The 23,779-nt window shown below is 41.1% G+C and overlaps 1 long non-coding RNA gene across 1 annotated transcript; it reads right to left on the reverse strand.

The window, feature by feature from the left end:
- Positions 1–1,093: 1,093 nt before the first annotated feature.
- LOC128129598 (uncharacterized) lies at positions 1,094–23,049 on the reverse strand. The gene is made up of 2 exons (XR_008227524.1): positions 22,823–23,049; positions 1,094–1,251 (listed from the first exon to the last, which is right to left on the reverse strand). It is a non-coding gene; the product is annotated as an uncharacterized LOC128129598 (long non-coding RNA).
- Positions 23,050–23,779: the final 730 nt, after the last annotated feature.

The raw sequence follows: 23,779 nt of genomic DNA on the forward strand, positions 1-23,779 counted from the left end.
CTATCAAACTCGGCTTGTCGTTCTCTTATCTCCGCTATTACTGCGATTGCTGCATTCATTTGTTCTTGGATGGCATTAGTGCGGTCTAGGCCATACCCTTGCAACTTGTCCAACCGGCGGATGTCGGAAGTGTGCACTTGCACTTCCACATTGACCTCGCGGATCCGGTTGGCTTGAACTCCGGATTGGTAGCACTGGTTGGCTAGTTTGCCAACCATGTCTGGAAGTGCTCGGTCTGCTGATCCCCTGCCTCTGACATCATAGAAGTCTCGGCACATGCCGTAGGGAGGCGTAAGCTTTGTTGTCGGCTCTAATGGTGGAGGTGACTTCCCCACACAGGAGTGGGTCCTTGGAAGTTCCTCACATGGACATGAGGTTGTGGGGCCGGTGGATTGATAACCTTTGGTTCTGAATCTGTGCCAGAGTCATCTCCCCCATCCAATTCTATCGGCTCTTCGTCTTCTTCGGGATCTTCTTCGATCCATCTTCCATTACCTTGGTTGGGGAAGTAGGGGTCATTGGGGTGGTGGAATCCAGCCATTGAGTCTGTACGAGAATAGGGTTAAGAATTTACTAAAAGCTAGAGTACATGAAATTTACCCTTAAATTTAATGGTTGACGACAACACAAAAACTCTCTTAGTATTATGTAATGTTGTGCTTTCGGTAAGTTTTAAAATTGTTGTCCACTGCAGACACTCCTTGGTACATGTTAGTCGACTCTCGGACAAATATAGTTGATCAGGCTATATTCTTCCCAGTTCTGATTACATGTCCCAAGGCGTACCTGTAATGCACAACTTATTTATAATACTTCTAAAATTATTCGATATGAAACTGTTGTTAGTATGAAATGAGTGCATGCCTACTTTAAAAACTAATTAAATTTAATTTCAAAAGTATGACTCTTCTCAGAGTGTTTTTGCCCAGTTGAGTTTATAGTTGTATATCAAAAAGAAATGGTTTTGATATACTTAATTCCCTATAAACAAAGCTCTGATACCAATCTGTCACACCCCCAAACCAGAACGGCGGAAACGTTCAGGGGCGGAGGACGTCATATTCAGTATCATAACAGTTCATAGAAAGGAAAGTACACACCACCATACATATATAAAGGTTTTTAAAATGTTTACATCATTGTATTCATTACATACTCAAAAGATAAATGCATAAACATCTTTCAAAAGAAATAATTAACGCCAGCGCGTTAATCCCCAAAAGTTGAGTTCCAAACCTGCTTAACGGTTCCCTGAGAATACAAGTTATTTCAAAGAAAAAGTGTCAACAATTAAGTTGGTGAGTTCATAAGTGATTTAGAAACATTGAATGCCATTCCAAAAATGAGTGTATATTTTCCAGGAAAATCCCTTATTTTCTAATAAAAGTATGAAATGCATGAGAGTATTTGTGTTGAAAAATGTAGCTAGTTGAACCAAGAAAATCCCTTATTTTCCTAATAGTTGTTTGGTTTGAATACAGGAAAATCCCTTATTTTCCTAAAGTAATAGTTTGTTTAATGTCCAAGACAAAAAAAAAAGTTGAAAGCAATCCACATGTTTTAGGCTATTTTGAACATAGATTTATATAATAAACCCATCAGAAGATTTCAGTTTGTTAGATAAAGAATAGTTTTAATAGCTACTCGTTCATCAATCAGAAGTACTATAATAATTGTATATCCGATGAGTTTTATAACCATACTAAACATAATATGCCTGTAGCGACGTTCTTCAAGCGTCGTAGCGTTATGACAAACTGTCACCCCAAAGGAAGGACTGTTGCTTAACAGTCAGGGCGCGGGATCATGACTTCCCGTATAGATCTATACACATTTGACACGTTCTCCGAACGGGAGACTCTGGTTATAGACAGGACTTGTAGCGATACCTTCTAATAAAAAGGCAGTAGTTGAAGATGTACGTATCTCATGGATTCTCAACTAAGTCTGTATTATAGTAATAGTTTTGTGTGCAAAGTTTATCCTTTTTCACAATGTTTGACAAAGCATAAATCATAAGTTTTTAGAATGTATAAAACGGTTTAGTAATGAAGGATACTTTGGAATTACTAAATACTTTGTATGAATCTAATGCATGTAAAGTATGACAAGAGTTTTCACATAGCAGTACTAAATCACAAGTGATTCATTTGATAAAAATAAGCAAGTGAAATATTATGAAATACACAATAATAATCATATGTTTATTTGCATTCCCCCCTAAAAGAGTATAAAAAAATTTGAAATATATTTAAAGTGTGTTTGAAGGGGTATGAACTCACTTGGAAGTTTGAAGATAGCGAGATGGAAAACCGGGCAGAGGTTCGTCTTGGGAAGCGGATCTTTCTCGGGATTCTCGGGAATCTCGGGAGTAAAATCGACTCTCGGGACTTGAGTAAAAATGACCAGGGCTTTGGGTTTGAACGGGCACGGAAAACGAGGCAAAACGCAAGGGAAATGAGAAGAAATGAGCAAGTTTTTCGGAAACCCTCGCACCCCTTTTATAGGGGCTGAGAGGCCTCGGTACGCGGGGCGTACGGGCGTACGCAGCGCGTACCCGTGCGTCACGCATGAGCGAGTCCTCGACTGCCCCGGAGCTCGGATGGGACGAGTCGGTAGGTTCGTAGAGGGGCGACGTGGACGGTCCGAGGCCAAGGCCCTCGGGTACGCGGGGCGTACGGGGTTACGCGGCGCGTACCTCGGATGAGGACGCTGACTCCTCTTCGGATATTACTAGCATTTTTGATTTAAATATAATTATAATTTATTTAATAAAAGTCAAAAATTCATATCTTCCTCATACGAACTCCGTTTTCGATGGTCTTTATATCCACGCGTAGGTGAGACTAAGATCTACAACTTTCGTTTAGACTCCGTTGGCAAATTATGAAATTATTTTTATTATTTATTTATTAAAATGACGTGATTAAGGAATTTCTTTAAAAATTCATAACTTCTTTATCTGACGTCGGTTTTTGCCAGACTTTTTACCGCTGAAATACCATTGTCGAGACCTTCGATTCTCGTTTAGGTCATTCCGGCCAAAAGTCGCTCGATTTCCGATTCGAGTTTTTAGCTGTCTGCTGCTAAGCCGAACTTGGAAAAATCTTAATTTCAATAAACGAAGCCGGATTTGGGCATCCGTTTTGCGTACGATCCCGGTTTATTGATATTAAACATAGTAGGAATTTAAATAGATACTTTTTGGGCATTTTATTATCAAAGTTAATTTTATAAACTCCAAGGTGGTTACAATACTTGACTTTTTAGGTCATTACAACGAGTTGAAATATCAGATTGTTACATCATCCCCCCGTTAGAGGGAATTTCGTCCTGAAATTTTAATACAAAAGAGAGGTCTTAGGGGCTGGGGAAGAGATGCGGATACTTCTGTTGCATTTGGTCTTCCCGTTCCCATGTGAACTCGGGTCCTCTCTTAGCATTCCATCTAACCTTAACTATTGGAATGCGACTTTGTTTAGTTCGTTTAACTTCTCTATCCATGATCTCGACGGGTTCTTCCACAAACTTAAGATTTTCATTTAGTTCGATTTCATCGAGTGGAATTACAAGTGTTTCGTCGGACAAACACTTTTTCAGGTTCGATACGTGGAATACTGGATGGACTTTGTTAAGCTCTATTGGAAGTCAGAGTTTGTAGGCCACTGGACCAATTCTTGAAATGGTTTCGAAGGGTCCAATGTACCTAGGACGATATTTTCAGTCGTTTCTCGGATGATCTCCGGACCAGTGAGGGTGCTATTAGGGACTAGCCCCTTTGCTAATTGCGTGTCGCCCACTTCCGTCCAGCACAGGGGTGATCTGCACTTACGGCCGTAAAGGGCTTCAAATGTGTCACACCCCAAAACCACGAACGGCGGAAACGTTCAGGGGTGTAGGACGTCATGTACAGTATCACAACAGTGTAATATAATAAACAAGTAACAACATCATCCATTGCATTATAAGTAAAGTTTTATACATGTGTGTTCTTTCATTGTGGTAAGACACCAAAAATATACAATCAAAATAAAAGACGAGACTAGTCTGCTGCGTCTTCTCAAAACCTGTCCTCCGTACCTGTCTACCGGCGACCTGAGAATACAAGTTATTTTGAAAGAGAGTATCAGCTTTAAAGCTGGTGAGTTCATATGTATATAAGTGTCATTGCTTTGTTTTGTGAAAACCTGCTATGAATGCCATGAAAAACCTTTAAGTGAAAATGTTGAGGTAAGTATGAATTCCCTAGAAAAACCCTTATTTTCTATAAGTATGTAGTGTAGTCTTCTACCAAGACCCAAATGTTTTGTGTGTATGATTTGCAGTCTTCTACCAAGACCCGGATGTTCTATATGTATGAAGTGCAGTGTTCTACCAAGACCCGAATGTTTTGTATGAATGAAGTGTTTTTCCCTTGTGTAGACTAGTACTAAAAGTGCTTAGTCTAACTCATCGTTTGTGTGAAAGATATCACAAAATAAAGTTAACAGGAAAAATATAAGCAGGTAAGTGTTAGCCTGAGGTACTGGTGCTAACAAAACGAATGTAAATGTTGACCGGAGGTACTGGGGCTAACATATTACATATAACCTAATAGACATCCGAAGATAGTCCAATTCTTCCTCTGTAGCAGCAGCAGGTGGAAGGAATGGTTAGTCCCTTTAAAGGTACTCCTAGTATAAGTATTAACCGTAGGCATCCGTGGATGTTCATTACCCACTGTTGCTAACAGATGGGTTCCGGAATGGTTAGTCCCGTACGTATATCCCGAGGTACTGTGGGATATAGGCCCATCTAGGTATCCCGAGGTACTATGGGATAGGGTCCTGTCTTAAATATTCCGAGGTACGGTGGAATATGTAGGAAGATTTACACAGAAGGTACGAATAAATCATCCTCGTAATGCGAGATACAAGTAATCCTGTTAATGTATACAGATAAGTGTATCTATAGAAAGGTACTCATGTAATGTGTTCATGTAATCGTGTTCATGTATCATGTAAGTATATGTAAAGGTACTCATGTATCAGGTAAACATCTATAAGTACTCATGTATCAGGCAATGTGCTAGTATAGACTGATGAATGAACTGACTCTTGTTTGATATCTTCTGACTATCCCTATGATAGCTAACTGGAAAGTATGTTGTTGTTCAAGTATGTTTATGCAAGGTATCTAGGAGCTTTGAACAATGATATAAAGTGACTTGAAGTCATTATACAATTCAAAACTAATACTTCTGTTGTCTAAGTATTTTAAGATAGAAAACCATTTCACGTGACTTCTTTTGCAATATGTGAAATCTACTGAGTGAAAACATATTTATAAAATACATGAAACTGATTTAATAACATGTTTATTTCTACTTGTATTCCCCCCCCCATTAAAGCATTTAAAATCCTTTAAAACATTGATTACGGGGTATGAACTCACCTGTAGTTGGTGATTGGAATGAACTGAACGGTATCGGATTGCTAGGCGTCAAGCGAGGACTTGTGCACACACTACGATCCTAATGAACATATAATCACACATATATGCACTCAATTAGACACAAAATACTAATTGATAATGTTTAAGACATCTAGACATAGATAACACTTTATGTAAGTGTTTTAAGCCGTAAGGACTTCATCTAAGCTATTGTGGGACAGGGTACTTGAGTTTAGGGTTTCCAAAGGACCCCTTATGAGAGTTTACTCTCCATAAACCATCACACATGGAGTTTACGGTTGTAAACTCTTGAGTTTACGGCCGTAAACTCCCAAACATGTGTGTTTGGTGTGTTTTGAAGTCCAATATGCTTTCTAGAATTATTCTAACCTAGCGGCTATGTTCTTGGAAGGGTTTAAGGCCTAGAAGTACTCCAAATAGCAGTTTGCGGCCTAAAGGACATTTCCCCTTGGAGTTTACGGCCGTAAACTCCCTTGGGGTGATTCCTTGGTTGCTTTCAAGTCTCTTGTACTAGTGGGATGTGTTCTAGACTTTTAATCCTAACATATGAAGGCATTAGGCACCACTTTGTGCCCTTTATAGGAGTTTACGGCCCAAGAACTATGTCTTGGCCGTAAACTCACTTGTTTAAGTGATTTTGGTGTGGTTTGGTCCTTCCATTTAGTGGGTACAATTTCTTGTAAAGGGCTAGGACCTTAGGTGTCATGAAAACACCCCTTTGTGACCATTTACATGGAGTTTACGGCCTAGGAGAGTTCTGGGCCGTAAACTCACTTTCTTTTGTGTCATTTGAAGTGTTTAAGACCTTAAGCTACTTGGGGAATTAATCTAGATGCAAGCCTTAAAGTCCTTAAGTCCAAAAACCACCATTTAGCCCTTTGAAATGGAGTTTACGGCCTAAGAGAGTTCTGGGCCGTAAACTCCCAATCTTGGGTGGTTTTGTGTGTGATTTCATGTCCCTAATGTGTTTACCTAATGTCCTAAGGCCTTATTCTAGCATCAATGTCGGTTTTGGCCTTGTTTCGGGAGTTTACCGCCCAAGAACACCTTGGGGAGTAAACTCCTAGATCTCATGATTTAGCCCACTAAATCATGTTATAAGCATCAAATATGTAATCTAACACTATTAGAAAGAGTTACTCACAATCTGGGATAAAAACCCGAAGATCTGTCAGAGAGAAAATGGCTTTTCTCTAGTTGGAATTGTGAATAATGCATTAAATAAATTCATAAAACTATTTATAGTCCTGAAATATTTTGACAGAAAATATTTTTATTCTTGAACTTGGACTGTAACATTATGAAACTTGAAATGTCCAAATTTCATAATCTCAAGAGCATCCACTCTCCTGATATCTCCTAAAGTGTAAACCCTAAGGTACACTAACTTGTTCGGAAAAGTCTGAAAATCACTGAAATTGGACTGACTTCTATTGAATAGACATTGTTCGTACAAATGGAAATTTCGGGTTGTCACATCATCCCCCCGTTAGAAGGAATTTCGTCCCGAAATTAGAATGTAAGCAAATAAGAAATTACAAATAACTAAGCAAAAAGGTGAGGGTATTTCAGTTTCATCTGATCCTCACGTTCCCAAGTGAATTCCGATCCACGCTTTGGGTTCCAGCGCAGCTTCACTATCGAGATACGGCTCTGCTTTGTTCGCTTGACCTCTCGGTCCATGATTTCTACTGGTTCCTCCACGAAGTTGAGGCTCTCGTTGATCTCGATCTCGTCGAGTGGAATAACAAGAGTCTCGTCAGATAGGCACTTTTTCAAGTTTGACACGTGGAAGGTAGGATGTACGTTACTAAGTTCTTTCGGTAGATTGAGCTTGTAAGCCACAGGGCAGATTCTCGCGAGAATCTCGAAAGGCCCTATGTATCTTGGATTGAGCTTCCCACGCTTTCCAAAGCGTATCAGGCCCTTCTAGGGTGAGACTTTCAGTAGGACTCGGTCGCCCACCTGGAACTCCAATGGCTTCCTACGCTTGTCGGCGTAGCTTTTCTGTCGGTCTCTAGAGGCTTTTAGTCGTTCACGAATTTGAACGATCTTCTCTGTCGTTTCCCGAATGATCTCCGGACCCATGAGAGTGCTTTCGGGAACGCGTCCCTTAGCTAACTGGGTATCACCCACTTCAGCCCAGCACATAGGGGATCTGCACTTCTGGCCATAGAGGGCCTCGAATGGAGCTGCCTTGATGCTCGTGTGGTAACTATTGTTGTAGGAGAATTCAACAAGGGGTAAATGAGTATCCCAAGCTTTTCCAAAGTCAATCACACAGGCACGCAACAAATCTTCTAGGGTTTGGATAGTTCTCTCACTTTGCCCGTCGGTCTGTGGATGATAGGCTGTACTCATGTCCAGCCTAGTTCCTAGGGAACTTTGTAATGACTGCCAGAACCTCGAAGTGAATCTACTATCTCGGTCTGAGATGATAGATAAAGGGACACCGTGCAGTCTTACAATCTCCCTAATGTAAGTTCTGGTAAGTTTCTCCATCTTGTCTGTTTCCTTGATGGGTAGGAAGTGTGCAGACTTGGTCAGTCTATCGACGATGACCCATATGGAATCAAGTCCACCCATCGTCTTGGGCAACTTGGTTATGAAGTCCATAGTGATTCGCTCCCACTTCCATTCTGGTATCTCCGGTTGTTGTAGAAGACCGGAGGGTTTCTGGTATTCGACCTTGACCTTTGCGCAAGTAAGGCATTTGCTCACGAAGGTATCAATATCTGCTTTCATGTTAGGCCACCAGTATAACTTTTTAAGATCCAGATACATCTTATCTGAACCCGGGTGGACGGAATAACGAGTGTTGTGAGCTTCCGTCATGACCAAGTCTCTGAAGCCACCGTGCTACGGTGTCCAGATCCGATCCATGAGGTATAAGGCTCCGCCACCCTTGACTTCCAAGTTCTTATCCATCCCTCTGAGGGATTCACCCGCCACATTTTTAGGTTTCAAAGCGTCGAGCTGAGCCTCCTTTATTTGTGTGGACAAGTGCGAATGGATGGTTAGAGTCAAAGATTTGACTCTACGACCAGTATATTCTTTCCGACTTAGGGCGTCGGCTACTACATTGGCTTTACCCGGATGATAACGAATTTCGCATTCGTAATCACTAAGTAGCTCAACCCACCGTCTTTGTCTCATGTTGAGCTCTTTCTGGTCGAAAATGTGCTGTAGACTCTTATGGTCTGTAAAGATCGTGCTTTTGGTACCGTATAGGTAATGTCGCCAGATCTTCAGAGCAAACACAACTGCTCCTAGCTCGAGATCGTGGGTTGTGTAGTTAACCTCATGTGTCTTCAGCTGTCTCGAGGCATAGGCGATGACTTTACCTCGCTGCATCAGAACACATCCGAGTCCTTGATTGGATGCATCGCAATAGAAAATGAAGTCTTCTATTCCTTCGGGAAGGGATAGTATCGGGGCGGTGCACAAGGCTCGTTTGAGCGTTTAGAACGCTCTTTCCTGTTTCTCCTCCCAGTCGAAGGCCACGCCTTTCTGGGTCAGGGTTGTAAGAGGTTTCGCTATGCTGGAGAAGTTCTGAATAAATCTGCGATAGTAGCCAGCTAGCCCTAGAAATTGACGAATTTCAGTAGGTGTCTTTGGTGCTGACCAGTTCTCGATGGCCTCAATTTTGGAAGGGTCCACGTGTATACCTTCTTCGCTAACCACATGGCCCAAAAATTCGACTCCCCGAATCCAAAATTCGCACTTCGAGAATTTTGCGTATAGCTTCTCCGCACGCAATGTTTCTAAGATTTTACGGAGATGTTGACCATGCTCCTCCTTACTTCGAGAGTAGATTAGTATGTCATCAATGAAGACGATGACGAACTGATCCAAGTAAGGACGACACACCCTATTCATCAGATCCATGAATACTGCGGGCGCGTTAGTTAATCCGAATGGCATCACTACAAACTCGTAGTGCCCATAACGAGTTCGGAAGGCTGTCTTGGGAACATCTTCCTCTAACACTCGTAGTTGGTGGTATCGGGATCGCAGATCTATCTTCGAGAAGTAGTTGACTCCTTGAAGTTGATCAAATAAATCGTCAATGCGGGGCAAGGGATAACGATTTTTAATGGTATGTTTGTTGAGTTCTCTATAGTCTATGCACATGCGAAACGATCCATCTTTCTTCTTGACGAACAAGACCGGTGCTCCCCACGGTGAGAAGCTTGGTCGAATGAATCCCTTCTTGAGAAGTTCGTTAAGTTGACTGGAAAGTTCCTGCATTTCAGCCGGTGCAAGACGATAAGGAGATTTGGCTACGGGGGTAGCACGTGGCACTAAGTCGATTCTAAACTCGACTTGTCGTTGTGGTGGTAAACCGGGAAGTTCTTCTGGGAATATGTCGGGAAAGTCGCGTACTTCGGGGATTTTCTGGATGTCTTTCTGTTCTTGGCTGGTATCGACGACGTGTGCGAGAAATGCATGGTACTCTTTCCGCAAACACTTTTGTGCTTGAATGCACGAAATGATGCGAAGGCTAGTACTAGGCTTGTCGCCGTAGATAGTTAAGGTTTCGTTGTTAGGAAGGTTAAGACGGACTGCTTTTTCGAAGCACATAATGTCGGCACGCAGAAGACTCAACCAATCCATACCAATGATGACGTCGAAACATTGAATGGTAACTGGCATAAGATCTTTCTTGAAAGTATGGCTATCTAAAGTTAAAGTACAACCTATGTATATGCAGTTTGTACTCTCTGTTTTCCCGTTAGCCATTTCTACCGTGAATGAACTATCTAATGCACATGGTTTTTGTTTAAGCAGGTGCGCAAATTTGTGACTTACAAAACTTTTCTCGGCTCCACTATCGAAAAGTATGCAAGCATAAGAGTTATCGAGGAGGAACGTACCAGTAACTATCGTTGGATCAGCTACTGCTTCCTCATGGCCTAGAGCCATAACTCTTCCCACTCCTCCAGCCATCCCTGCTTTAGGGCAGTTCCTCTTGTAATGGCCCACTTCGCCACATCCGTAGCAAGCTTGGCCCATACCGGCGTTAGGAACTTGAGCAGCTTGAGTTGTTGGAAATTTGCAGAAGCGGACGGTGTGTCCCTTCTTGTTGCAGTTAGAGCACTGCATCTCCTTGCAAGGTCCATGGTGGTGGAAGTTGCACTTGGTGCACTTCGGAAGAGTTCTAGCATAAGTTTTTGCTGGAAAGGGGTTCGCAGGGACTACAGGAGTCACTGTGGCAGCATTGATCGCCACATGCTGTTGTTTCTTGGAGGACCCTTGCGGAGCCCCTCCTTTCCTCTTATTCCACCCCTTCTTGACGTAGTCGGGGTTGGTCTTCTGTGGTACAGGTGTAGGGATTGACGTGATCTGGGGTTTCCTGTGATCGATGAGGGATTGTGCTAGTTCCTTGGCGCTATCGAAGGTAATAGGCCTGGAAGCGATCACACTTGACTGGATCTGGGGCGACAGTCCCCAGATATACCTCTCGATCTTTTTGCTCTGGAGAGCAACCATGTCGGGGCACAAGTTTGCCAAATCACAAAACCTATTTGTGTAGGTAGTGATGTCGGATCCAACCATTTGTAGACCCCAGAATTCTTGCTCGAGCTTTTGTATTTCGCCTAGAGGACAGTATTCCTTCATCAGCATTTCTTTCAACTTCTCCCAGCCAATGGAATACGCCACCGTCAGAGTTGGATAGTTAACATGGCTGTTCCACCATGTTAGTGCTCGGTCAGAGAAGGTACAAGCTGCGAACTTGACCTTGCTGCCCTCCTGACAGGCACAGATTTCAAAGACAGATTCCATCTTTTCAATCCATTGCCTCAACACCATAACACCCCCAGTTACGTTGAAGCTGTGGGGCTTGGCGTTAGTAAAATCCTTGTAGGTGCATTCACGAGGGTGTCCATGGCTTTCGCCGTGGTTTGAGGGTGGTGCACCTGTTCCTGATCCACTAGGGGCAGGAGCATTGATTGCTGACACAGCAGCTGCAACTGCTGCTGTGAAAGCTGCCTGGAACATAGTGGCATCAAAAGGATTTGGAGTTTGAAGAGGTACAGGTGGTGGTGGAGGTGGTGGTATAGGTGCTTCGTTGTTTGGATTTCTCCTAGGATTCCTGCGTGGCGGCATCTTTAACTATACGTTTAAAAGATGACCATATGGATAAGAACAAATGATAATGAATGTGTCTCATGGACTAAATCACCATAGTCCAACAACAGAAAGAATAGTATAAATAAATGAAGAAGATAACAGTTGGATAATAATTTCTATAAGATTAGATATCTTCCAATAAAACTAGAGTTATAGATGTAACAAGTTCGGGAAAAAGTGCCTAGAAGTAGGCCTTACATCAACCAAGATGAAAATTTTGACAGACTTAAGATTAGCCAAAGACTTAACAGGTCTAAGATTTATACAGACAGGAAATTAGACCAAAGTTTTACATAAACTAGGTTATATCCAAAAGATGAGTCGACGAGATTCTATCGGCGACGAGAACTGCTGGCATGTGTCCTCGATCCCGACAGTAGACGTTCGATGTCCCTTATACGCCTGTCCGACCTTGCTTGTTGAGCTCGAAGTTCTCTAACTTCAGCTCGAGTTTCAGCAAGCTCCCTTTGCAGATTTGCATTATGGACCAGAGTCCTTTCATGAGCAGACTCCAGTCGGCGAATGTGGACGGTGTTAACACCAGAGTTGGCGTCAACTTCCAAAACTTGATTGATAGTCGCTTGAGCCATTATCGTGTTCCGAGACATCCTACGCACCATGATTGGTAGGACTCTATCAGCAGAACCTCCTTCGGTGAGGTTGTAGAAGCTTCGGTCTCCGTTGTAGGGAATGGGCTGACCTTGTTCCTGACTCCATTCAGTCAAGTTAATGGCCCACAAGGGTGTGGGTCCTTGAAACACAGGGCGAGGGTTCAGGTTTGGGTTTTGAGCAGCCGGGGGTAGGTTATTGACTTCTGGCTCCGAGTCGGAACTATCAGAAAAGCCCTCAGCATGGTGATCATCCAAAGGAATTGGGTGATCATCTTCTGGCTCCGCCTCTAGCCAACCCGCATTGCCTTGGTTTGGGAAGTACGGATCGCCGTAGTGAAATCCAGCCATCTTAATCTATGCGAGAAAAGGGATATAAGAAATAGCTAAAATAGACGAACTAACTAAGATAATTACAGTAAGATCAAATACCCATATGGTATTTCTTTATGGTTGTGTTGGTAAGTTTTTAGACTTGTTGCCACATCACAACCATTCTTGGGCATATGCTAATCACTCCTTGGACCAGCATAGTTGATCAGGCTATGCCATTCCCAAGACCGACTATATATCCCCAGGCTTACTTGTGATATCCAACAATCGTAATACTTTTGTTCTTGTCGTTGTGACACTGATTTTAGTATGAATGCAGGCATGTATACTTACTCAAATATTTTATTATTTAAAAGTATAACTCTGGGACAGAGTATTTTAATCCCATGTATTTATAGTTAGTATATCTTTTATGGGTTGATATACTATATTCACTATAAACAATGCTCTGATACCAATCTGTCACACCCCAAAACCACGAATGGCGGAAACGTTCAGGGGTGTAGGACATCATGTACAGTATCACAACAGTGTAATATAATAAACAAGTAACAACATCATCCATTGCATTATAAGTAAAGTTTTATACATGTGTGTTCTTTCATTGTGGTAAGACACCAAAAATATACAATCAAAATAAAAGACGAGACTAGTCTGCTGCGTCTTCTCAAAACCTGTCCTCCGTACCTGTCTACCGGCGACCTGAGAATACAAGTTATTTTGAAAGAGAGTATCAGCTTTAAAGCTGGTGAGTTCATATGTATATAAGTGTCATTGCTTTGTTTTGTGAAAACCTGCTATGAATGCCATGAAAAACCTTTAAGTGAAAATGTTGAGGTAAGTATGAATTCCCTAGAAAAACCCTTATTTTCTATAAGTATGTAGTGTAGTCTTCTACCAAGACCCAAATGTTTTGTGTGTATGAATTGCAGTCTTCTACCAAGACCTGGATGTTCTATATGTATGAAGTGCAGTCTTCTACCAAGACCCGAATGTTTTGTATGAATGAAGTGTTTTTCCCTTGTGTAGACTAGTACTAAAAGTGCTTAGTCTAACTCATCGTTTGTGTGAAAGATATCACAAAATAAAGTTAACAGGAAAAATATAAGCAGGTAAGTGTTAGCCTGAGGTACTGGTGCTAACAAAACGAATGTAAATGTTGACCGGAGGTACTGGGGCTAACATATTACATATAACCTAATAGACATCCGAAGATAGTCCAATTATTCCTCTGTAGCAGCAGCAGGTGGAAGGAATGGTTAGTCCCTTTAAAGGTACTCCTAGTATAAGTATTAACCGTAGGCATCCGTGGATGTTCATTACCCACTGTTGCTAACAGATGGGTTCCGGAATGGTTAGTCCCGTACGTATATCCCGAGGTACTGTAGGATAGAGGCCCATCTAGGTATCCTGAGGTACTATGGGATAGGGTCCTGTCTTAAATATTCCGAGGTACGGTGGAATATGTAGGAAGATTTACACAGAAGGTACGAATAAATCATCCTCGTAATGCGAGATACAAGTAATCCTGTTAATGTATACAGATAAGTGTATCTATAGAAAGGTACTCATGTAATGTGTTCATGTAATCGTGTTCATGTATCATGTAAGTATATGTAAAGGTACTCATGTATCAGGTAAACATCTATAAGTACTCATGTATCAGGCAATGTGCTAGTATAGACTCATGAATGAACTGACTCTTGTTTGATATCTTCTAACTATCCCTATGATAGCTAACTGGAAAGTATGTTGTTGTTCAAGTATGTTTATGCAAGGTATCTAGGAGCTTTGAACAATGATATAAAGTGACTTGAAGTCATTATACAATTCAAAACTAATACTTCTGTTGTCTAAGTATTTTAAGATAGAAAACCATTTCACGTGACTTCTTTTGCAATATGTGAAATCTACTGAGTGAAAACATAGTTATAAAATACATGAAACTGATTTAATAACATGTTTATTTCTACTTGTATTCCCCCCATTAAAGCATTTAAAATCCTTTAAAACATTGATTACGGGGTATGAACTCACCTGTAGTTGGTGATTGGAATGAACTGAACGGTATCGGATTGCTAGGCGTCAAGCGAGGACTTGTGCACACACTACGATCCTAATGAACATATAATCACACATATATGCACTCAATTAGACACAAAAGACTAATTGATAATGTTTAAGACATCTAGACATAGATAACACTTTATGTAAGTGTTTTAAGCCGTAAGGACTTCATCTAAGCTATTGTGGGACAGGGTACTTGAGTTTAGGGTTTCCAAAGGACCCCTTATGAGAGTTTACTCTCCATAAACCATCACACATGGAGTTTACGGTTGTAAACTCTTGAGTTTACGGCCGTAAACTCCCAAACATGTGTGTTTGGTGTGTTTTGAAGTCCAATATGCTTTCTAGAATTATTCTAACCTAGCGGCTATGTTCTTGGAAGGGTTTAAGGCCTAGAAGTACTCCAAATAGCAGTTTGCGGCCTAAAGGACATTTCCCCTTGGAGTTTACGGCCGTAAACTCCCTTGGGGTGATTCCTTGGTTGCTTTCAAGTCTCTTGTACTAGTGGGATGTGTTCTAGACTTTTAATCCTAACATATGAAGGCATTAGGCACCACTTTGTGCCCTTTATAGGAGTTTACGGCCCAAGAACTATGTCTTGGCCGTAAACTCACTTGTTTAAGTGATTTTGGTGTGGTTTGGTCCTTCCATTTAGTGGGTACAATTTCTTGTAAAGGGCTAGGACCTTAGGTGTCATGAAAACACCCCTTTGTGACCATTTACATGGAGTTTACGGCCTAGGAGAGTTCTGGGCCGTAAACTCACTTTCTTTTGTGTCATTTGAAGTGTTTAAGACCTTAAGCTACTTGGGGAATTAATCTAGATGCAAGCCTTAAAGTCCTTAAGTCCAAAAACCACCATTTAGCCCTTTGAAATGGAGTTTACGGCCTAAGAGAGTTCTGGGCCGTAAACTCCCAATCTTGGGTGGTTTTGTGTGTGATTTCATGTCCCTAATGTGTTTACCTAATGTCCTAAGGCCTTATTCTAGCATCAATGTCGGTTGTGGCCTTGTTTCGGGAGTTTACCGCCCAAGAACACCTTGGGGAGTAAACTCCTAGATCTCATGATTTAGCCCACTAAATCATGTTATAAGCATCAAATATGTAATCTAACACTATTAGAAAGAGTTACTCACAATCTGGGATAAAAACCCGAAGATCTGTCAGAGAGGAAATGGTTTTTCTCTAGTTGGAATTGTGAATAATGAATTAAATAAATTCAGAAAACTATTTATAGTCCTGAAATATTTTGACAGAAAATATTTTTATTCTTGAACTTGGACTGTAACATTATGAAACTTGAAATGTCCAAATTTCATAATCTTAGGAGCATCCACTCTCCTGATATCTCCTAAAGTGTAAACCCTAAGGTACACTAACTTGTTCGGAAAAGTCTGAAAATCACTGAAATTGGACTGACTTCTATTGAATAGACATTGTTCGTACAAATGGAAATTTCGGGTTGTCACAAAATGGAGCAGTCTTGATACTAGTATCATAACTATTGTTATAAGAGAACTCAACCAAAGGTAAGTGGACATCCCATGGCTTACCAAAGTCGATTACACATGCTCGCAACATGTCTTCCAAGGTTTGGATCGTCCTCTCACTCTGTCCGTCAGTTTTTGGGTGGTATGTCGTACTCATATCCAACCTTGTTCCCATGGATTTTTGCAGTGATTGCCAGAATCTTGAAGTGAATCTGCTGTCTCTATCTGAGATGATGGACATCGGTACACCATGAAGTCGTACGATCTCCCGGATGTAGGTTCTTGATAGTTTTTCCATCCTATCAGTTTCCTTGATCGGTAAGAAATGGGCTGACTTGGTTAATCTGTGGACGATTACCCAAATAGTATCTTGGCCACTCTGAGTTTTGGGCAGTTTGGTTATGAAGTCCGTGGAAATCTGCTCCTATTTCCATTCAGGTATTTCAGGTTGTTGGAGTAGGCCTGAAAGTTTCTGCTGTTCTATTTTTATTTTGGCGCAAGTCAAACACTTGCTCACATAAGTAGCAATCTCCGCTTTCATGTTTGGCCACCAGTAGAGTTGCTTGAGATCTAGATACATGTTGTCTAACCCTGGGTGTACGGAGTATGGAGTCCTGTGTGCCTCGCTCATAATTACCTCTCTGAATCCACCAAACTTGGGTGTCCAGATCCGGTTCATGAGGTAGCGTGCTCAGTCACTCTTGATTTCTAAGTTCTTGTCCATTCCCCTAAGGGCCTCACCTGTCATGTTTTCGGGTTTCAAGGCCTTTATTTGAGCTTCCTTGACTTGCGCTGACAGGTGCGAATGGATTGACATGGCTAATGACTTCACTCTTCGGCCAGAGTACTCCTTTCGACTAAGGGCATCGGCCACGACGTTCACCTTTCCCGGATGATAGCGAATCTCACATTCGTAGTCGTTGAGCAATTCGACCCAACGTCGTTGTCTCATGTTTAACTCCTTCTCGTCGAAGATGTGTTGGAGGCTCTTGTGGTCTGTAAAGATAGTGCACTTGGTACCGTATAGGTAGTGCCTCCATATTTTAAGAGCAAAGACCACCGCTCCAAGTTCTAAGTCATGAGTGGTGTGATTGACCTCATGCGTTTTCAGTTGTCGTGAGGCATATGAAATAACCTTTCCCCTCTGCATTAACACACAGCCCAGCCCTTGCTTCGAAGCGTTGCAATACACCACAAAATCTTCGGTCCCTTCCGGAAGAGAAAGGATAGGTGCACTGCAAAGGGCTTGTTTCAAGGTTTGAAATGCAGCATCTTGTTTTTCTCCCCAGTTGTAGGTCACACCTTTCTGGGTTAAAGCGGTAAGAGGCTTTGCGATGTTGGAGAAATTCTGGATGAACCTTCGATAATAACCAGCAAGACCTAGAAATTGGTGAATTTCTGGTGGTGTAGTTGGTGCAGACCAGTTTTCGATAGCCTTGATTTTTGAGGGGTCCACGTGGATTCCTTCCTTCCTTGCTGACCACGTGACCGAGGAAGTCCACCTTTCCAATCCAAAACTCACATTTTGAGAATTTTGCATAAAGTCTCTAAGTCTGTAACGTCTCTAAGACTTGTCTCAGGTGCTGACTATGTTCTTCTTTATTCTTTGAATAAATGAGTATGTCGTCTATGAATACTATCACAAATTTATCCAAGAATGGACGACATACCCGATTCATTAGATCCATGAATACGGCCGGGGCATTGGTTAGACCGCACGGCATCACTACGAACTCGTAATGTCCGTATCTCGTCCGGAAGGCCGTCTTGGGAACATCACTCTCTAGGACTCGCAGCTGGTGATATCCTGACCTCAGATCGATCTTAGAGAAGTAGTTGGCTCCTTGGAGTTGATCGAATAAGTCATCGATTCGGGGTAGGGGGTATCGGTTCTTGATGGTAAGTTTGTTGAGTTCTCGGTAGTCGATGCACATCCTGAACGATCCATCCTTCTTCTTCATGAACAACACGGGTGCTCCCCATGGCGAGAAGCTCGGCCTGATGAATCCTTTTCCAAGTAGTTCATTCAGTTGGCTGGATAGCTCCTGCATCTCTGTCGGGGCTAATCGATAGGGTACTTTGGCTAATGGGGTAGCTCCGGGAACCAGATCGATTCTGAACTCGACTTGTCTTGCGGGTGGTTTTCCTGGGAGGTCCTCGGGAAAAACGTCGGGAAAATCACATACGTCGGGCACATCCTTGACGCCCTAGACTTCGTGTTTCATATCTACAACATGTGCCAGAAACGCGTGACACTCCTTGCATAGGCACTTCTGTGCTTGGATACTTGAGATGATACGAAGAGTGGTACTGAGTTTGTCGCCCAAGACAATGAAAGTTTCGCCGGTTGGCAGATTAAGGCGAACGGCCTTATCGTAACATAAAATGTCCGCATGATGAGAACTCAGCCAATCCATGCCAATGATGACATCGAAACTCTTAATCGAGACTGGCATGAGATTGATTGGAAAGGGATTATCGTTTAGAGTTAGGGTGCAGTTTAAATATATCTCCTTAGTGCCTTCGGTTTTCCCGTTGGCCATTTCTACTATGAACGGTTCACTTAATGATTGTGGTATTGGTTTTAGCATGCTTTTAAAGTCGTGACTCACAAAACTCCTTTCCGCTCCACTATAAAAAAAATGCATGCATACGGGTTATCGAGAAGAAACGTACACGTAACAACAGTAGGGTCCGCAACGGCTTCATCTTGCCCCATTGCGAAAACTCGGCCCCTTCCGCCGGAATTCCTGTTGTTTGCCTTCGAACAGTCCCTGCGGTAGTGCCCCGTGTCTCCGCACTCAAAGCAGGCGCGACTTACTCTGGTATTAGCAGTGGGGGCGGATTGTTGGGTTGGCTCTTTGCAGTAGCGGGCTGTATGACCCTTCCTATTGCACCTGGTGCATTGAAGGTTACGGCAGAGACCGTGGTGGTGGAAGTTGCACTGGTTACATTTCGAAAGTTTTCCATTGTATGAACTTGTGGGAGCAGTGGTGGTAGGTACAGTAATAGCGTGGGTCGCTACCACTTGTTGTTTCTAGGGGTACTCCTGTATGGTTTGCCCCCTTCTTTTGTTCCAAGGCCTTCCCTGGCCCTGTGCCTCTTTAGATGGATTGGCGGTAGCTGCAATGGTACCCTGTTTTACTCCGTGATCGATAAGTCGTTGAGCCAGGCGTTTAGCGCTGTTGTAGGTAATAGGGTTGGAAGCTAGGACATGCCCTTGAATCTGGGGTGACAACCCCCAAATGTACCTTTCGACCTTCTTTGATTCTGGGTTGACCATGGTAAGGCACAAAGCAGCGAGGTCGTTGAACCTAGCTGTGTAGGCGACTAGATCAGACCCAGTCATCTTCAGATTCCAAAGCTCTTGCTCAAGTTTCTGTATCTCGCCCCTTGGGCAGTATTCTTCCAGCAGTAGAACCTTCAGATCTTCCCAACTCATGGCGTTCGTGGCAGCAAGAGTCACAGAATTGACATGGCTTTTCCACCAGGTGAGGGCTCGGTCAATGAAGGTGCAAGCAGCAAACTTGACTTTGCTTGTTTCTTGGCATGAGCAGATCTTGAAGACCGTTTCGGTCTTTTCAAACCATTGCATTAGTGCAATGACTCCCCCAATTCGATTAAAAGATCTTGGCTTAGCGTTAGAGAACTCCTTGTAAGTACATTCTCTTACTTGACCACAACCAGTGCCATGATTGGAATGATTCGTGCTGCTTCCTGCCCCTCCATTTCCGTTGGAGTTAATTTGCGAGAGGGCTGCAGTTACTGCTGCTGTGATACCAGCCTGGACCATGGCTGGGTCATAAGTTGGTGGTGGAGGTGGTGTCGTGCCCGGTCTGGGCCTTAGGTTTGGGCGAGGAGGCATCGCGCTGCCAAGAAGAAAATGGAAGATTTATAAGTTTTGGTAGTTCAGAGTTGAATTATAATGATTTAACTCTCCTTGGTCGTTTAAGTATTTGGGTTGGCCAACACAGGGCTTTGAGCTTGATTCACAAATATCGTTTGAATAGATGTACTGATGGATTGAACGGACTACATATAATTAAAACAAGAAAGAGATATGCCCTATATATATTAAACATATAACTAAAGAATAGTTTTAATAGCTACTCGTTCATCAATCAGAAGTACTATAATAATTGTATATCCGATGAGTTTTATAACCATACTAAACATAATATGCCTGTAGCGACGTTCTTCAAGCGTCGTAGCGTTATGACAAACTGTCACCCCAAAGGAAGGACTGTTGCTTAACAGTCAGGGCGCGGGATCATGACTTCCCGTATAGATCTATACACATTTGACACGTTCTCCGAACTGGAGACTCTGGTTATAGACAGGACTTGTAGCGATACCTTCTAATAAAAAGGCAGTAGTTGAAGATGTACGTATCTCATGGATTCTCAACTAAGTCTGTATTATAGTAATAGTTTTGTGTGCAAAGTTTATCCTTTTTCACAATGTTTGACAAAGCATAAATCATAAGTTTTTAGAATGTATAAAACGGTTTAGTAATGAAGGATACTTTGGAATTACTAAATACTTTGTATGAATCTAATGCATGTAAAGTATGACAAGAGTTTTCACATAGCAGTACTAAATCACAAGTGATTCATTTGATAAAAATAAGCAAGTGAAATATTATGAAATACACGATAATAATCGTATGTTTATTTGTATTCCCCCCCTAAAAGAGTATAAAAGCATTTGAAATATATTTAAAGTGTGTTTGAAGGGGTATGAACTCACTTGGAAGTTTGAAGATAGCGAGATGGAAAACCGGGCAGAGTTTCGTCTCGGGAAGCGGATCTTTCTCGGGATTCTCGGGAATCTCGGGAGTAAAATCGTCTCTCGGGACTTGAGTAAAAATGACCAGGGCTTCGGGTTTGAACGGGCACGGAAAATGAAGCAAAACGCAAGGGAAATGAGAAGAAATGAGCAAGTTTTTCGGAAACCCTCGCACCCGTTTTATAGGGGCTGAGTGGCCTCGGTACGCGGGGCGTACGGGCATACGTAGTGCGTACCCGTGCGTCACGCATGAGCGAGTCCTCGACTGCCCCGGAGCTCGGATGGGACGGGTCGGTAGGTTCGTAGAGGGGCGACGTGGACGGTTCGAGGCCAAGTCCCTCGGGTACGCGGGGCGTACGGGGTTACGCGGCGCGTACCTCGGATGAGGACGCTGACTCCTCTTCGGATATTACTAGCATTTTTTATTTAAATATAATTATAATTTATTTAATAAACTTCAAAAATTCATATCTTCCTCATACGAACTCCGTTTTCGATGGTCTTTATATCCACGCGTAGGGGAGACTAGGATCTACAACTTTCGTTTAGACTCCGTTGGCAAATTATGAAATTATTTTTATTATTTATTTATTAAAATGACGTGATTAAGGAATTTCTTTAAAAATTCATAACTTCTTTATCTGACGTCGGTTTTTGCCAGACTTTTTACCGCTGAAATACCATTATCGAGACCTTCGATTCTCGTTTAGGTCATTCCGGCCAAAAGTCGCTCGATTTCCGATTCAAGTTTTTAGCTGTCTGCTGCTAAGCCGAACTTGGAAAAATCTTAATTTCAATAAACGAAGCCGGATTTGGGCATCCGTTTTACGTACGATCCCGGTTTATTGATATTAAACATAGTAGGAATTTAAATAGATACTTTTTGGGCATTTTATTATCAAAGTTAATTTTATAAACTCCAAGGTGGTTACAATACTTGACCTTTTAGGTCATTACAAAGAGTTGAAATATCGGGTTGTTACAACATATGTGTTCTCTTGTAGAAAGACAGAGTTGCACAGACTGAAGATTATCCTGCAACTTTTTTGGTTTCTTTCTCATCATGTTTTGCTTTCTCAATTTCTCATCACCACCAAAAAAAAGCTGTATATACATAAATTTTATGAATGCTTAGTAGGTAGCTTAAAACTTGTAAACCAGGATAAATAACACTTCTCATGACATGAAAGTGTAACAGTAAAATAAGATAAGAAATTATGGTTAATACTGATGTGTGAAGCTCCCATTCCCATCCAATGGCTTCTTCTTTCAAATAATCACCAAATGACCAATTACCAAGCATGATAAGTGTCTTTGCCAACATCATCAAGATCATTCTGCTTACCACCAATGCGAATATACTTTTGAGTATTGTGTGCACGAGTCAATTTGCTAAATGATGTGTTAGGATCAGCAGTAACCAAGAAGATAAGCTTAAACTAGTTCATTCTTGTAATTCAAAATTATTGCTGATGTTAGATATCATGATAGATACCTAATTTTCAAACTTAGTACCATATATCTACATATGTTCAACTTACTTGATTACTTTCATAATTCCAAAGATCAATTGTCAAATTAGCATTCAACAAGTATGAGTTATCTAAAAGTACGAAGAATTAACAATACAAGCATATATCACTCAATCAGATGAGAAGAGATTAACTAACCATCACTAGCAAAGAGAAGACTGGGATCATTGATAGGAATGACATGACTTGATTTCCCATAAACATGATTACTTAGATTTTTTATAAAAGTATCTCTAACTAAAAGTGAAATTAACAACATTTCATAAATACTAAAAGACATTAGCAATTCAGAGTTTATTTTAATTTAGCAAATAAAGATGAAACTATCAGCTTAGATATGAATTTAATAGTAAACTATGGAATTGGCCAAATTGAGGAGTTGAAAATGAAATTGGTCTGATAAAAATGTGAATTACCTGATATTTTACATTGAGAGGCCAATTGAGGCTAAGAATCGCTGTTTTTAAGAGCTACTGGGAGTATGGATACCTCCAATTCCAAATTTATAATGGAAAAAAAGAAAACGAGTGTTTGAGATGAGAGTGAATTAAGAACAAATTGAATGTATTTGACTTCCGATTCCAAATTCCCAATTTCCCAAAACATCACACAATGAACTCATTAATGAGGGAGATGAGCAAGAGAATAGACGTATGTTTGCAAAAAATTATATTAATAATTAGTCAACCATGTTTATCCTCCTTACTAAACCAATTAATTGTGTTTGCAAAAAATTATCTGTATAATTAATTTGGTGAAAATTAGTCAACTATAGTCAAAATTAGTCAAGTCTTTTTATTTAGTCAAAATATAATTCCACCCGAGACGTTTTTAAATGTATTTCGCTTTTTATTTTTACAATTTTTTTTCAAATATTATTATAGTAAACATGTTTGATAAGGCCGGGTCAATAATGTTATTAGTCTTTGCAAAATTATGTATAAAAAGAAAACAAAGCTATAGTTACTATCAAAATAAAAAATATTAATTAAGACTATTTTAGTGTTTATTAATTAAAAATTAATATATATATATATATATATATATATATATATATATATATATATATATATATATATATATATATTAATGACCACTTCTTTATGGTCACTAATTGTTTTTTCCTTGTAATTCATTAGTGACCACTATTTGGTGGTCACTAATTGTTTTTTCCCATTTAAAGAGTAGGCGTGTAGTTTTGAATAAAAGTAGTAGTGACCACTATTTTTGGTCACTAAACCTCCAATATAATGACCACTTTTTTGTCACTAAGTTTCTAACATATTGACCATTATTCTTAGTCGCTATGTAGTTAACATAGTGACATTTATTTTTAGTCACTAAATAGTTGTTATGATATGAAACAAAAGTAC

The sequence above is a fragment of the Lactuca sativa genome, chromosome 1, assembly GCF_002870075.4.
Source record: "Lactuca sativa cultivar Salinas chromosome 1, Lsat_Salinas_v11, whole genome shotgun sequence".
Taxonomy (NCBI): Eukaryota; Viridiplantae; Streptophyta; class Magnoliopsida; order Asterales; family Asteraceae; genus Lactuca; species Lactuca sativa.